At 44.6% G+C, this 17,247-nt stretch overlaps 1 protein-coding gene across 5 annotated transcripts in view; it reads right to left on the bottom strand.

Moving 5' to 3' along the window:
* Nucleotides 1-4,309, bottom strand: part of LOC105474524 (serine/threonine kinase 38) — an 83,016-nt gene extending 78,707 nt beyond the window's left edge. For 2 of the 5 annotated variants that reach the window (XM_011729276.3, XM_011729275.2), the window contains exon 1: nt 4,020-4,309. The gene's annotated coding sequence lies outside the window, so the exon portion shown is untranslated. The remainder of the gene's footprint in view (nt 1-4,019) is intronic. The other 3 variants (XM_024790600.2, XM_011729274.2, XM_071097141.1) reach the window with 3 other exon arrangements.
* Between the last annotated feature and the right edge of the window lie 12,938 nt (nt 4,310-17,247).

Below are 17,247 nucleotides of genomic sequence, written 5' to 3'. Positions count from 1 at the left end.
CTAGCTGGGACTACAGGCGCCCGCCACCATGCCCAGCTAATTTTTTCTATTTTTCAGTAAAGACGGGGTTTCACTGTGTTAGCCAGGATGGTCTTGACCTCCTGACCTTGTGATCCACCCACCTCAGCCTCCCAAAGTGCTGGGATTATAGGCATGAGCCACTGCACCCAGCCAATAGTGCTCAATATTTTATTTTTACCACTCCTACCTCCCACATGATCTACTTCTCTGTCTCTTCATCCTAATATAAAGCTGAGTAAAAATTAGGAGAGGCTGAACACTGTGGTTCATGCCTGTAATCCCATCACTTTGGGATGGTGAGGTAGGGAGATCATTTGAGTCCAGGAGTTCAAGAGCCCAGGAGTTCAAGACCAGCCTGGGCAACATAGCAAGACCCTGTCTCTACCACCCCCCCCCCCCAACTGTGGCAAAAAAGAATCATGAGAGACAAAGGACCATTTTTCTTTCTTTTTTTTTTTTTGAGATGGAGTCTCGCTCTGTCGCCCAGGCTGGAGTGCAGTGACACAATCTCGGTGCACTGCAACCTCCGCCTCCTGGGTTCAAGTGATTCTCCTGCCTCAGCCTCCCAAGTAGCTGGGACTACTAGGACATGCCATCACCCCCAGCTAATTTTTAGTAGAGACGGGGTTTCCATATGTTGGCCAGGCTGGTCTTGAACTCCTGACCTCAGATGATCCGCCTGCTTGGGCCTCCCAAAGTGCTGGGATTACGGGCATGAGCCACCGCACCCAGCCAAGGACCATTTTCAAAGATAGTGCATTTTAAGAAAAGCTTTAAGGTTTTCCCCTTAATACTTAGTAGCTTTTTAAATTGTTTTGTGGATTAAACTAAGGCTTATAAAACACTTGTTCAAAAAAGCCTTAAAATTATTTAAAAAGCAATTATTTAAAAAGATACTCAGACAAAAATCACATAAATAATCCCTTCAGAGCAGAGATTCAAAACCAAGGCTCTACTTGAGAGTCAAACATTTTGATTCATCATGTGCCAAAAAGATCAGTAAAAACAAATTTAAGACACTGTATTCAGAGCTACCTTACTGTAAAATATCACATTATTTTCTATGGGGAAGTTTCAACTAATACCAAAGCAAACTCAAATGTTTTACAGTATCACTAAAGGATTTAAAAAAAAAAAAAAAAAAAAAAAAAAAACCCTCTGTTTGGTTTGTGAAGCTTGGGTGTGGTTCCTTATTTGTCAGCCTGTACCCCCTCCACCCACAATGAAAACCACATGCACTCTAAGTGTGTTTGGTGAAGAAATTTAAAAACCAGATCTAAAAACATGTCAAAAGCAAGTGAGAGTTTTGTATTTCCTTGTCTGAAAATTCCTGAAGAAATTACATATATGTAGTTACATTTTAACAACTGAAATTACTTCAACATAAAAACGTAACAATTTGCCAGGGCACTGGTGCATGCCTGTAATCCCAGCACTTTGGGAGGGAGATGTAGGAGACTGCTTGAAACCAGTCTGTGCAACATGGCAAAACCCATCTCTACAAAAAAAATACAAAAAATTGGCCAGGTGTGGTAGTGCACACCTGTAGTCCCAGCTACTCAGGAGGCTGAGGTGGGAGGATTGCTTGAGCTGGAGAGGCAGAGGTTTCAGTGAGTTCGGCTTGTGCCACTGCACTCCAGCCTGGGACAGAGCAAGAACCTGTCTTAAAAACAGCAACAACAACAACAACAAACAAAACACAACAATCTGCTAATATTTAACCCTAAGGCACACAGTGCCATCCATATAACAGGCAGTTAATAAATGTAAGTTGAACAAGTTAATGATTTTTAGTTGTCAACAAAGCTAAAGAATAAAGATGGCTGGACACAGTGGCTCATGCCTGTAATCCCAGCACTTTGGGAGGCCGAGGCAGGTGGATCACCTGAAGTCAGAAGTTGGAGACCAGCTTGGTCAACATGGTGAAAGCCCGTCTCTACTAACGATACAAAAAAAAAAAAAAAGCCGGGCATGGTGGCGGGCACCTGTAATCCCAGCTACTTAGGAGGCTGACACAGGAGAATCGCTTGAACCCTGGAGGCAGAGGTTGCAGTGAGCCAAGATCACACCACTGCACTCTAGTCTGGGTGGCAGAGTGAGAATCCTTTTCAAAAAAAAAAGAATAAAGACTACATTTACACTGATGGGTATATCAAAAATGTTTTGACTAATTTAAGTAGCTGGCATTACTACCTAAACTTTTAAAAAGATCACAAGGACAATAAATGAACTCAAAGATGCTCAAATATTAGACCAACAAATTCTTAAGCAGAGTGTTTTTCAACTTTTAGAGTTTCTAATAAAATGATAAAGATTGCACTCTCCTTCCCTTTGACCTTTTAAACCCTCCTCCACTTCCTCTATTGTAATATTAAAAATTTAGCCTAATTCTAATATCCTTTAATCAAAAGATGTAATTAATATTGCCCTATAGCAATTCATAAGTTTACGGGTCGGCCAACTTTTCTTAAGACAGGACTATCCCTCAGGCTTTCCATAATTCAAGCCTTCCTGCCCTGACCTAGAAGCCACTGGAGGCCTTTGCCCTGTTTGTTTCATTCTTCAGCTCTGCAGAATTAGGAAATAACAGGTGGCTGAGAAATTCTTCAAAGTTTTAAAAATTAACAAAAGGAATTGATCCTCATAAAAGTCAGGCTAAGGCCTGCAAACTCAAAAGGAAGTCAAATGAAAAGCATTATGCGATTCAATCTATATGGTTATGCCTGGCTAACTGATTGACTTTACAATGGTACTCTATGATCACTATAAATAACCCTCTCGCAACAATCTGGACTTTATTTCTTTGCGGCTGACAACCCATTATCTTTCATTTGGACGATTCAACATTGAAGCTAAGATTACTGCTTAAGCCGCATGTCTAATTTCTCCCACTGAACTGTAAATCCTACTGAACAGTAATCCCTACCTACACTAGAAAGCAAGCACCACGTCTTATACTTGTTTTAATGTTCGTCCCCCATTTCATGCACAGTGCTATGCACTTAGCACCTTAAGAAAGATTAACTAGGAAAAATACCCATTTTTGATGGCCATTCTGAGCGTGAGGTGTTTATGTGTGATGTTTATGTGTGATGGGGGATAGGGCTGGGACATGAAATGGTTTGCTATAGCGTTCTCTCCTCTTACGAGGAAGCTGGTATCTAACGTTTAGGGTGGGGAGGAGAGTCTGTTATCGTAGTGGTGGTTGTTTTATGTTTAGGGAAACCAAATATACTGCCTGGCTAATTCAGAGGCAGGGTGAGTTGAAAGGGTGGAGACACTCAGGGTCTACTTCACTCCAACCCTCCTCGGTGCATTTCAAAAAGAACAAGTTTCTCTCCGTGTCTTTTGGTCGTTTCAGAGTGAACTGAGAGATCTGGTCTCTCTGCCGGCCGTGCTGCCCGCTTTCTGACACAGACTTTCCTCTCAGCCCTTATCGACTTTTTCCTTTCCTCTGGCTGTTGCTTTTCCACTCTCTTCTTAAGAAACTTCCCTGCCTTTCCTGTGATTTTAAGCTTATCTGAAGCCCAGTATCTTAAGACTAACGGAGAAAGGAGCCGACTCAAAGATACCACACCCCAAGGGGGCTTTCGACATCTCTGCCTCAGACTACAGTTCACAGACCCCAGAAGGAAAAGGAGATGAAAACTGGTGATGACCGAGATCCCTGAGGGACTGACTGGTGGCAGGGAGCAGACAAAGGTGGCAACATGGAAAGGAGAGCCTGGCTCCCGCTCCAACTGCAGAAGGAGAAAGAGAAAGGACGGGGTGGAGAGGCTGGGACTGGGAAAATGTGGAGGGCCAACAAGGGGCATCTGGAGACGGGGGAAGAAGAGGGCTGAGGACAGGGGAGGAGAGGGGACGAGAGGCTGAGAGGTTAGGGCTTGAAAGAGGGCGTCGGCGAGAAGGAGAAAGCCCGAGGAGTCGGCGGTTGGGGAAGGAGGAGATAAAGGAAGAACCCTGGGATGGAGTGAAGACGTCGGCAGCAAGCAACTCACCAGAGCCCCGGGAGAGGCAGGGCTGGGGGCGGCGGAGAGCCGCAGACGCCCCTTCTACCAGTAGTCTCGACGTGAAGGCTGGCGAAGCCCCGGCGGCGGCAGCCAACGAGCCAAAGACGGGAGGGGACGCGTGAGGGTCTCTGAGACAGGGGGCGACGGGCTGTTGCGGGTGAGGACAACAGGAAGCGTTCCAACTGCCGGAAAAGACGGGAGCGCTAAGGGGCCAAGGCAGCCCGGTCCCCCGCCGCGGAGACGGGCTGGAGCGGCAACCCGGGGCCGAGACTACGCATGCGCGACTTCCCGGTGCGGCCGGGATTGAGGGACTGCGCGTGCGTGGCCCCGCCTTGCCCCTCCCTTCACCCCCAGCCTGGAGCTGGCGGGACCTGGGTGAGGCCAGATGTGTGAGTGTGGGGCGGTCGCGAAGTAGGCTGGGCTGAGGGGGAAGTTCCCTTGTTTTCTTTTATTTTACTTTTTACTTCGAAATAATTATGGACTCACAAGAAGTTGCAAAATTAATATATACAGGTTCCGTATACCGTCACCCACTCAGCTTACCTCAACATTTTTCATAAGATACAACGTTCTCAAAGCCAGGAAATTGACATTGTCACAATACAGTTAACTAAACCAATACAATTAACTTCATTACAGACCATCCTCGGATTTAACCTGTTTGGCATGCAGTCATGTGCGTGTGTATGTGTGTGTAGTTATATGAAATGTTATCACCTGTATAGTTGCCACCTACTCCCCTACCCCGTGTAGAGCAGGTCTGCTGGAGCCTTTGGCCCCCCTCCTCTTCCTCAAAGTAAGGACCTTACCTGGGATAAGGTGAGCTCTCATAGGTTTGGGAGGTTGCCCAGAGGGCGACCCAGTGTGGACAGAAGAACGTGCTTTTCAAGGCCACCCAACTCTTATTCTGTACTACTTTAGGGGGTAAAGAGGTCCCAAGTTTCATGGCCTTTGGGCACTCCTCATTTCTTGAGAATGGAGCACAACGCCCTCAACTACAAAGTGTCAGGCTCCTGGAAACTAAGATGAATGAGACATGGTCCCTGACTGCCTGCAAAGGGGTCATCTAGGGAGAGAAGGAAGCATGTGCTGCGAGTCATTAATTCATTTCATCTTCAAAGCCCAGTTTCCTTTTGTCTAGCCTCTTACAAAAATCACTTCTGGCCAGGCACCGTGGCTCGTGCCTGTAATTCCAGCACTTTGGGAGGTCCAGGTGGGAGGATCGCTTCTTGAGCCCAGGAGTTTGAGACCAATCTGGGCAACATAGGAGACTCCACCTCTTAAAAAATGTTTTTAGTTGGCCAGCATGGTGGCACGTGCCTGTGGTCCCACCTACTGGGGAGGATGAAGCAGGAGGACTGATTGAGCCCAGGAGTTCAGGGCTGCTATGAGCCATGATCATGACACTGCACCCCGGCCTGGGCAACAGAGGGAGATCCTGTCTCAGTCAATCACTACATATATATCAATCAATCACTTCACCTTTCATTCTCTCTGCCCAGAGGCCCTTCTCCCCAAATGCCTGTTGTCAAAGTCCTACCCATCCTTAAGCTTTTAATAATAGTCCAAGATGTTTGCATAATGCTTTACAGTTTACAAACAACTTTCACTTATTTCATCTCACTAGGTCCTCACTTTGGCAGTGACACAGGAGGTTTTGCAGATAAAGTAATTGACACTCAGAGAAGCTAAGTGACTTGCCTGAATTCCCACGGCTAGTAAGCCAAGTAACCAAGAGGGGAACCCCATTTCCTGTCTGCAAATCCAATGTTCTTTCTCCTTTTCCCTTTCCTTCCTCCAAAGCCCAGCTCAAACCTTATCTTCCTCCTGGAGCTTTCCCAGTTTCAGAAGAGGAATTTCACTTTCTCTTCTCTCCTCCTATATATATGGGTTTTTGTTGTTGTTTGTTTTCTGACAGAGTCTCGCTCTGTCGCCAGGCTGGAGTGCAGTGGTGCGATCTCAGTTCACTGCAACCTCCACCTCCTGGGCTGGGCTCAAGCGATTCTCCTGCCTCAGCCTCCTGAGTAGCTGGGACTACAGGCACACACCACCATGCTCAACTAATTTTCTTTTCTTTTCTTTTCTTTTTTTTGTATTTTTAGTAGAGATGGGGTTTCACCACGTTGCCCAGGATGCTCTCAATCTCTTGACCACGTCATCTGCCCACCTCTGCCTCCCAAAGTGCTGGGATTACAGGTGTGAGCCACCATACCCGGCCTTCTCCTCCTATATTAATTTATCTGTACCACAACTCAAATAAGCACTAAAGTTTTCCTTAAAACAGCCCAGCCAAATTATGCTGCTCTTTCTGCAGGAACCCAAAAGGTGACATTTTACCAAGATTCCAATAACTATAATGGACATTTGTCATTCTTTTTGGCCACTCAAGCATCTGAATCCCTTTCCTGTCACCACCACCACAACTGAAATCACTTATACCCATCCCAGACTCTGAGTTAGAAATTAGAATGATCCGACCTGCATAATTCTGATGTTGTCACATCCCAGTATTTGTTTGTTTGTTTGTTTGTTTTTTGAGACAGGGTCTCACTCTGTCATCCAGACTGGAGAGCAGCAGCACAATCGTAGCTCACTGCAGCCTCGAACTCCTGGGCTCAAGCAATCCTCCCACCTCAACGTCGTGAGTAGCTGGGACCAAAGGTGCGCATGACCTTGTTCGGCTAGTTTTTTAATTTTTTGTAGAGACAGATCTCACTATGTTGCCCAGTCTGGTCTCAAACTCCTGTTCTAAGGTGATCCTCCTACCTCGGCCTCCCAGTGTGCTAGGATTACAGGCATGAACCACCTTACACAGTGAGTCGAGCTTTATTTTAAATTTTGATGTCTTGTTCATCATGGATTTTTTGCATTCATTTTGATTTTTGAAAAACATTGCATTAATATAGTCTTTATCTTGATTACTGAGTTTTTTGTGCCCAAGGTGGGTGTCTTGCTCACCTGCTCAACTCACCCGTTCTTTGTCCCAAGAATCACCTGCCTTTCCTTTATCAAGCTGACCTACGATTGCTTCACCAGCCAAAACTGAGCCACTTGGAAAGAACCACAACTCTTTTTAAAAACAGGCATCTTACCCGCTAGCAGTGTGTGCCCCACCCATTGGGGCAGTGGCATCAATTGCCTCTGAATATTCCTTTCATAAGAGGACAGGAACTATGCTTGGGTGCTTGCTAGCCCAGTGCTTCTCAAACTGTAACATGCACATAAATCTCCTGGGATTTGGTTAAAGTGCAGATCTGGCTAAAGTCTGGAGCAGAGCTGAGATACTGCATTTCAAACAAGCCCCCAGGTGATGCTGTCACTGCTGGTCCATGTACCACACTTAGAGTAGCAAGGAACTTGAACATATATCCAAGTAAAAAGTAAGAAGGAGAAAGTGCCCATATTCCAGCAGCCGTAGGTCCCAACCAAGGCCAAGACCAGGGTGAAGCATATGAGGGCATAACATTTAAGAAAACACTCACTTTCAGGTGCTACTCCTGCATTTGCAGAACCCTGAGAGTGAGGGCAGCCTTACCTGAGTGTCCTAGGAACCTTGCTTGCCTTAGCCTAGTCCCACCCTGGTAACATAACCACCAAGTAACATTTTGGTGGGTATTCCTCCAGACTATCTTTTTTTTTTCTCTCTCACTCTGTCACCTAGGCTGGAGTGCAATGGCGTGATAATAGCTCACTGTAGCCTTGACCTCCTGAGCTCAAGCAATCCACCTGCCTCAGCTTCCCAAAGTGCTGGGATTACAGGTGTGAGCCATTGCACCTGGCCTTGAGACTAGTGTGCATGAGTGTATATGTGTGTGTGTGTGTGTGTTTTAAAACAGAGTCTCACTGTGTTGCCCAGGCTGGACTGCAGTGACACAATCATGGCTCACTGCAGCCTCAACCTCCTAGGCTCAAGTGATCCTCCTGCCTCAGCCTCCCAAGTAACTGGTCTACAGACATGCACCACTGCACCTGGCTAATTTTTAAATTTTTTGAAGAGATGGGGTCTCCCTATGATGCCCGTGCTGGACTCTAATTCCTGGGTTCAAGTAGTCCTCCCACCTTGGCCTCTGAAAATGCTGGGATTACAGGCATGAGCCACTATGTCCAGCTGAGACTACTTTCTAATACACATATAAACACATGGAATCGTAGTATATATGCTTATATTGTATGTAATTATATCTACACATATCCGGTATTATACTGTTATTTGTTCATTTATATCTAAATTGTGATGTTTTAAATCTTCAAGCTCTATTTAATCTCACAAATGCATTTAATCTTGTTCCTCTAAAATATGCCCAGTGGCTTTCTCTGAGTGGAGGAATTGTGAGTGGTCATATTTTCTTCTTTATAATTTTCTGTACTTTCCAAATTTTCTACACTGGACCCCCATAACTTTTTAAGTTTTTATTTTTATCAAAGTAATACATGTACAGACTTGAAAAAGATTAAATGATCTACAAGACTGATAATGATAAACAGCAATTCCTTGCCCCACCCACTCCCCCCGGATTCACTCAGCGGAAGCAGATGCTTTCCAAGCTTTTAGTTGTTCTTCTGCCGTTTATCTCCTTGTTTTGAAATAACATTGCTATTTCTTAAGTTTTTATTTTTAAATCTTTTTAATTTCCTCAATTAAGATGAGAATTTAATTCACTTATACCACAAATTCTTCTACCACTGCCATCCCTCTTAAATCAATAGTCAGTGTTTACAATTGAGTCAGATTATCTTCATGTACCACTTTTTGTTTTCCCTGGAGTTAACAGTTGCTTCAGTTTTTTTCTCTTACATAATTTCATTTTGAAATAGCTATCACTGACTTCTCTGCAAGCTCTTTGTCAAAACTGAAAAAATGTTCTCAGGTTATGGTCAAACTCACAATTAGTTATCAGCTCCATTTTTTTCTCTAGGGTCATCCTCCCTGGAACCCTCTGTATTAGTCAGGGTTCTCCAGAGAAAGAGAATCACAAGGCTATATAGAAAGTATGTAGAGAATATATAGAGATACAGAGATTTGTTTTAAGGAATTGGCTCATGCAATTGTGGGGGGTGGAAAGTCTGAAATTTGCAGGGCAGTCTGGAAACTCGAGAGAGTTGATATAGCAGTTTTAAGTCTGAAATCCACAGGGTAGGCCAGCAGGCTAGAAACTCAGCTGGGATTTCTATGTTGCCATCTTAAGATAGAATTCCTTCTTCCTCAAGAAACCTAAGTTTTTGCCCTTAAGGCCTTCAACTGATGGGGTGAGGCCCACCCACAGTATGGAGGGTAATCTGCTTAATTTAAGTTCAAATGAGGACAGGTGCAGTGGCTCACGCCTGTAATCCCAGCACTTTGGGAGGCCAAGGTAGGCGGATCACGAGGTCAGGAGTTTGAGATCAGCCTCGCTAACATGACAAAACCACATCTCTACTAAAAATACAAAAATTAGCCAGGTGTGGTGGCGCATGCCTGTAATCCCAGCCACTCAGGAGGCTGAGGCAGGAGAATTGCTTGAACCCAGGGGCAGAGGTTGCAGTGAGTCAAGATCATGCCTCTGCATTCTAGCCTGGGCAACAGAGCAAGACTCTGTCTCAAAAAAAAAAAAAAAATTAAATTAAATTAAATTAAGTCAAATGGGCCCGGCACAGTGGCTCACGCCTGTAATCCCAGCACTTTGGGAGGCCGAGGTGGGCGGATCACGAGGTCAGGAGATGGAGAACATCTGGCTAACGCCGCGAAACCCCGTGTCTACTAAAAGCACAAAAAATTAGCCGGGCTTGGCGGCGGGCGCCTGTAGTCCCATCTAGTCGGAAGGCTGAGGTAGGAGAATGGCGTGAACCCGGGCCGCAGAGCTTGCAGTGAGCTGAGATCGCACCACTGCACTTCAGCCTGAGCCACAGAGCGAGACTCCGTCTCAAAAAAAAAAAAATTAAGTCAAATGATTATAAATGTTAATCACATATAAAATATACCTTCACAACGTCTACACTAGTGTTTGACCTAACAATGGGGCACGATAGCCTAACAAATTTGACACATGAAATTAACCACCCTCTGTCCTCCTAAATAATCCCTCCCCAACAATATTTTGTTTTGTTTTGTTTTCTCTTTAGTGTCCCCACCTCCTGCTTAATTTCATGGTCCTCCCTTTATTTATCAACCATAGCTTTCAGCAGGTACTCCTAGGTGAATTAAGACAACCCATCAACTGGGCAATGTGGCTCACACCTGTAATCCTAGCACTTTGGGAGGCCAAGGCAGGAGGATTGCTTGAGCTCAGGAGTTCAAGACCAGCCTGGGCAACATGGCGAAAGCCCACCTCCATGAAAAATGCCAAAAAAAAAAAAAAAAAAAAGAGGGTGGTGGCTCATGCCCATAATTCCAGCACTTTAGGAGGCTGAGGCAGGCACATCACTTGAGGTTAGGAGTTGGAGACCAGCCTGGCCAACACGGTGAAACCCCTTCTCCACTAAAAATACAAAAATTAGCAGGGCGTGGTAGTATATGCCTGTAATCCTAGCTACTTGGGAGGCTGAGGCAGGGGAATCTCTTGAACTCAGGAGGCAGAGGCTGCAATGAGCTGAGATTGTGCCACTGCACTCCAGCCTAAGTGACAGAGCTAGACTCCATCTCAAAACAAAAAAATTAGCTGGGTATGGTGGTTCACACCTGTAGTCCCAGCCATTTTGGAGGCTGAGGTTGGAGGATGGCTTGAACCCAGGAGGTCAAGGCTGCAGTGAGCTGAGATCGCACCACTGCACTCCACCCTGGGTGACAAAGTGAGTCCCTGTCTCAAAAAAAAAAAACAAACAAACAAACAAAAAAAAACAAGACAGCCCATCAGGGAATTGCGCTAGGGTAGACAAAGACAGTGTTTAAAAAAAAAATAAAAAACTGGAGCCAGGCGCGATGGCTCATGCCTGTAATCCCAGCACTTTGGGAGGCTGAGACAGGTGGATCACGAAGTCAGGGGATCGAGACCATCCTGGCTAAGACGGTGTCTCTACTAAACACCCTGTCTCTACTAAAAATACAAAAAAAAAAAAAAAAAAAAAAAAAAGCAGGGCATGGTGACGGGCTCCTGTGGTCCCAGCTGTGCGGGAGGCTGAGGCAGGAATATGGCGTGATCCTGGGAGGCAGAGCTTGCAGTAAGCCAAGATCACGCCACTGCACTCCAGCCTGGGAGACAGAGCAAGACTCCCTTTCAAAAAAAAAAAAAAGGGCCGGGCGCGGTGGCTCACGCTTGTAATCCCAGCACTTTGGGAGGCCAAGGCGGGCAGATCACAAAGTCAGGAGATCGAGACCATCCTGTCTAACACGGTGAAACCCCGTCTCTACTAAAAATACAAAAAATTAGCTGGGCGTGGTGGTGGGCACGTGTAGTCCCAGCTACTCAGGAGGTTGAGGCAGGTGAATGGCTTGAACCCTGGAGGCGGAGCTTGCAGTGAGCCGAGATTGCACCACTGCACTCCTGCCTGGGTGACAGAGCGAGACCCCGTCTCAAAAACAAACAAACAAACAGAAAAAAACATTGGTTGAGCATAGCGGCTCACGCCTGTAATCCTAGCTACTTGGGAGGCTGAAGCAGGAGAACTGCTTGCTTGAACCTGGGAGGTGGAGGTTGCAGTGAGCCAAGATCGCGCCACTGCACTCCAGCCTGGGCAACAGAGCGAGACTACATCTGAAAAAAATAAATAAGTTTAAAAAAATAATGCCACAGGGTGGATGGGAGAGTCAGTGGGCACATCCTCCACCCCAATCCAGCTGCCTCCTCACCTCCATTTCTTTTCCACTGTTCTAGGAAAATGGAGGGAGAGTCCTGAGCCCAGGCAGTGTACACTCCAAAGTAACTGCCAATAACCAAGTCTGGCCAGGAGAAAAAGAATTTATTTTTCTCAAAATAAATTATTTTTGCAGCTCAAGCCCTTCAGGGAAGTACTAGTATAATTAGCTGGGCCTGGAACAGCTGCCTGGCTGGTCGTTTTTATCCTGATGCTTGAACTACAAGCCTGGAAACTTTCAAGTAAAGAAAGCACTAAATACAAAAATAGCATTTCATATTGTTTCTTGGTTTCAGACTTGGAGATACAGCAACACAGAAAACAATGAGAACTTTGACTATATGTTTGTGCCTGCTTAGAGGTTTTTTTTGCTGTCTTTAAATTGAATGCTTAAAGATGGGACAAAAATAATTGAGAAGTCTTAAGAGATACACATTTTAAGTTAATTTTTTCCAAATGACTGTGTGTGTGTTGTGATGAGTCAATGTTTCTTTGGGAATTGAGGGTGAAAAATCTCGAAAACTAATAAAGGATGTTAAGTGTGGCAGGTCCAGTGCCCAAATGACACGTAACTTTTCCCACCTACCCACTGGGGATTGCAGATATTAGGAGGGAGGGAATATATATATACACACACACACATATAAAATATATATATATATGCAAATGTAGACTGAAGGCCTTGGGGGGAAGGAAAGAGAATTATAATTTCTGAATAAAAATTATAGTTCTGAAAAATTCTGAAAGCCAGAAGTGAAAGGGATAAGATGTCCGTTGACCTCATTGTGCTTAGATGGGAACCTCCCTGTAAAACAATAGAGATTCTGAGACTCCCACTGTTGAAAGAAAACTGGTGGGGTAGAGAGCTGCATGAATCACAAGATTCTCAGCCTCCCTTAGGAACGTGCTAAACCTCCCATATTTGCAGAGGCCCCAGAATTGTCCTAATTGCCATCCGATAACTGATCTCATAAATTTCCTAAAAATGGAAGCATTTGGATCCCATTTGTTCCAAATAAAGGTAACAGCTCTCTCTCTCTCTCTCTCGCTTGCTCTCTGTCTCTCCCCCCAAAGTATTTTATATCCTTAAATGTGCAGAATGCTGGGTTAGGTAAAAGTTACATGTTTCTTTGTTGCAGGATTTCTCAGGACCTTTAATTGCATTCTGACCCTCCATCAGGAACACTTATTGTACAGGATTTCCCAGATGTATTTGAGATGCTTTGTGGAGAATGATTAACATTTTCCTAAACTCATGCTTTCAGGAACCTGGATCTAGATAATCACCATCAGGGTGTGGGCTCAAGAGAAAGGGGCCAAGAAGATCACCTGCTAGTTCTCATGTAGTTACAAGTCAAAGGAGCAAAAGGAGGCCCAACTGCCTGTTACTGTCTCCTAGATGTCAAAAATGACCTCGTAAATTTCCTTTTCATTCTAAATTGCTAATAAATGGTTTCAGAATCCAATCATATCAGAGCTATGAGGGAACCTAGAGATCATTTCATGTAGTCCTTTTGTTTTACAGTTGTTGAAACTGGCTTAAGGAGAGGAATTAAGTTGCCCAAAATTACAACGTTAGTTAAATTACAAAACTTGGTTAGAATCAGGTTTCCTGACTTCCTGTCCACTGATTTTTCTCCTGCCCTGTGGTACCTCCTCATATGGCTGAATTCACAGACTAGCAATGGGCTGTTATCACAGAATTTTGACAAATTTGCCTGTAATTAAAAATGGCATTTAAGCCCAGCTGATGGCCTGTATTATCTCAAACAAATCTCAGTAAGACAAAACTTCAATATGACAAAATATTCTAGATAGTCATTGGTATTTGAAGCAGTAGCATTTGATCTGTGATTTCAACACAGGATTTTTTTTTTTTTTTTTTTTTTTTTTGAGACAGAGTCTCGCTCTTGTTGCCCAGGCTGGAGTGCAACGGCACGATCTCAGCTCACTGCAACCTCTGCCTCCTGGTTCAAGTGATTCTCCTGTCTCAGCCTTCCGAGTAGCTGGGACTACAGGTGCCCACTACCACAGCCGGCTAATTTTTTGTATTTTTAGTAGAGACGGGGTTTCACCATGTTGGCCAGGCCGGTCTCCAACTCCTGATGTCAGGTGATCCACCCATCTCAGCCTCCCAAAGTGCTGGGATTACAGGCGTGAGCCACCGCGCCCAACACAGGATTCTTAATTTGTCTCTGAACACAGTCTCATGATGTCGTTCTTGAAAACTGCATTGTGGGTCATAGAGATGGCATGGTCCATCTCTCTTTTTAATGTTTTTTTATTCTTTTAAAGAATAGATCAAGGATTATAAAAGATTAAAAGTGAAAATCTCATTTCTACCTCTGTCTCGCATCCTTTCATTGTTCCCCTTCCCTCTCCGTACAGTTTCCCATTTGTTTTTGTGTATCCTTCTGGAGTTCTTCATGCAATTGGAAGCAAATATAGAGACTTACGTTTTTCACTTTTTGTACACAAAATGGCACAATCTTTTTATTAGGCAAGTCTCTTCCTGTTTGGACCCTCATTTCCTGATTTCTGAAGAAAGGAGATTGCGGGCCTGGTGCGGTGGCTCACACCTGTAATCCCAGCCCTTTGGGAGGCAAGGCAGGCGGATCACGAGGTCAGGAGATCAAGACCATCCTGGGTAACACAGTGAAACCCCGCCTCTACTAAAAATACAAAAAATTAGCCAGACGTGGTGGCATGTGTCTGTAATCCCAGCTACTTGGGAGGCTGAGGCAAGAGAATCGTTTGAACCCGGGAGGTGGAGCTTGCAGTGAGCCAAGATCACACCACTGCACTCCAGGCTGGGTGACAGAGCAAGACTCCATTTCAGAAAAAAAAAAAAAAAAAAAGGAGATTGCTCCAACTCTCCACAGTCCCTTCTCTCTGAGATTCTCAGATGCTGGCGATGCATCAAGCCCTGGCACTCACTCTGCTTCTCTCAACAATGTTTGGCTTTTTGGAAAGTCACACTTGTATGGCTGGTTTTGTCAGTGACCTCAAATTTAAGCACTCGGGGTGTGGTTTGCAGACACTGGTATTTCATGCTTTAAGAAAATCCAGTACACAAATGTCAACATTTCCAAAGCAAATTAGGGAGTGGCTGTTTGAATTACAAATTAACCTTGCAAAAATGATTCACCAAAAGTTTTTTTCTGTATTTGCATATATTTATTCACTAAATAAATAATACCTGGTACAAAATTCAAAAGAGTATACAATGAAAACCTTCCACCTTGATCTCCAGCCACTGAGCTCCCTTCCCCATGGGTCACCTCTTACCAGTTTCTTCCGCATCCTTCCGTATTCTTTGCATATGCAAACATAGCTATACATATATTTTTTAAATAACACTCTAAACATACAATTTTGTACCTTATTATCCTTTCCTGAAAAATATACCTTGGAAAGCCTTCCAGATCAGGAGAAATGCCTCAGTCCTTTTTTTTTTCTTTCTTTTTTTTGAGATGGAGTCTCGCTCTGTAGCCCAGGCTGGAGTGCAGTGGCGTGACCTCGGCTCACTGCAACCTCCGCCTGCCAGGTCCCAGTTCAAGCAATTCTCTTGTCTCAGCTTCCTCAGTAGTTGGGGATTACAGGCACATGCCACCATGCTCAGCTAATTTTTGTATTTTTAGTAGAGACAGGGTTTCACCATGTTGGCCAAGCTGGTCTTGAACTCCTGACCTCGTGATCCACCCACCTCAGCCTCCCAAAGTGCTGGGATTACAAGCGTGAGCCACTGTGCCTGGCCCCCTTCTTTTTTTTTAAGGGCTTCATAATTTTCCATCGACAGATAGATCAAAATGAATTTTACCTAAACGGGGTTGTTTTTCACAGTGAACTCAACTATTATATTGACAGTCTGATTTAATTCCTGCAGCCCTATTTTCAGTTGCACTCTATTGCAGGAAACAAGATTCTCTCAGGGTGCTTCCACTTGTGCACAGTGCACAATGAGCAGGCATCAGTATCTACAAACGGATGTGCCAACAGAAACTCACAAGTGTTTTCACCTCTGAAACCTTAGGAGTGAATCTCAGATTAAAGATCCTCAGTTTAATCTTCCTAATTTTTAGAGTAACTTTTTCCATTTCCTGATTTTTAGAAAAAGGTTCCCTCTCTCTTTCTGTCCTCATTACTGAAAGCGGAACAAGCTAATCCTGCTTCTATTTTTTTCTTTTCGGCTCCAAGCTTTTGAAAGCAGCCCCATTCTCCAAGGTTCTTACTTAACCCACTGAAGACTACTATCAGCTTTTACCCTATGCTGGTCCTCACCTCTGCCCTCATAATAATAAAACTCCTCCACAGTCACATTCAATATCAGAATAGATATTGAAAGAAAGAATTCTGATCAGAGGCAGGGGATGATGAGATATTGATCTCCCAGCCCTCAGGGCAGCCAAGGGGCTCAGGCAGCCTTGAGTAGCCTCAACATTCATTTACCTCTGGGGATGTACAAAGGGTATGACTTTTCATGTGTGACAGTGAAAAAGGTTGAGACGCTCTAATGAGCACCATGAGAGGAAACACTGTCATTAGTGTTTGGCACATGGTGTGTTCTCAGTTAATGTGTGATTGATTGATTGGCTAGTTGGATGACATAATTAGGAGCTATGTCCTCAATAAACAGTAGATATTATGATTACTGCCATGACAATATCTTCTCACTGTTCTTTGTGCCTCAACCCAAAGAAAGAAGAATACAGGATATCCAGTGGATATTTAATTAATTATTATTACTATTCTTTATCTATTTATTTGAGACAGAGTCTCGCTCTGTCGCCCAGGCTGGAGTGCAGTGGCACGATCTTGGCTCACTGCAACCACCGTTGCCCGGGTTCAAGTGATTCTCCTGCCTCAGCCTCCTGAATAGCTGGGATTACAGCCATGTGCTACCACACGTGGCTAAATTTTGTATTTTTAGTAGAGATGGAGTTTCACCGTGTTGGCCAGACTTGTCTCGAACTCCTGACCTCAGGTGATCTACCCACCAAAGTGGTCTACCCTCCCAAAGTGCTGGGATTTATAGGCATGAGCCATCACGCCTGGCCTATTACTATTATTTTTTTAGAAGCAAGGTATCACTCCGTCACCCATGCTGGAGAGCAGTGGCACTATCATCGCTCACTGCAGCCTCGACCTCCTGAGGATCAAGTAACCCTCCTGCCTTAGCCTCCTGAGTAGCTGGGACTACAGGCACTACCACCGTGCCTGGTGAATTTTTTTTTTAAATATTTTGTAAAGACAGAGCCTCACTATGTTGCCTAAGCTGTTCTCAAACTTTTGGCCTCAAGCAGTCCTCCCACTTCTGCTCCCAAAGTGCTGGAATTACAGGCATGGGCCACCACGCCTGGCCCAGTGGATATTTTATAATTCTAATGCTAGTTGATTTTTTATTTCCACTTACTTAAAATATTCGCTTCCCTTAGTTCTGGGACATGGT

The sequence above is a fragment of the Macaca nemestrina genome, chromosome 5 (assembly GCF_043159975.1).
Source record: "Macaca nemestrina isolate mMacNem1 chromosome 5, mMacNem.hap1, whole genome shotgun sequence".
NCBI classification, from domain to species: Eukaryota; Metazoa; Chordata; class Mammalia; order Primates; family Cercopithecidae; genus Macaca; species Macaca nemestrina.
Note: the sequence above shows the minus strand (reverse complement) of the source record. Positions and strands in the feature narration are given on the sequence as shown.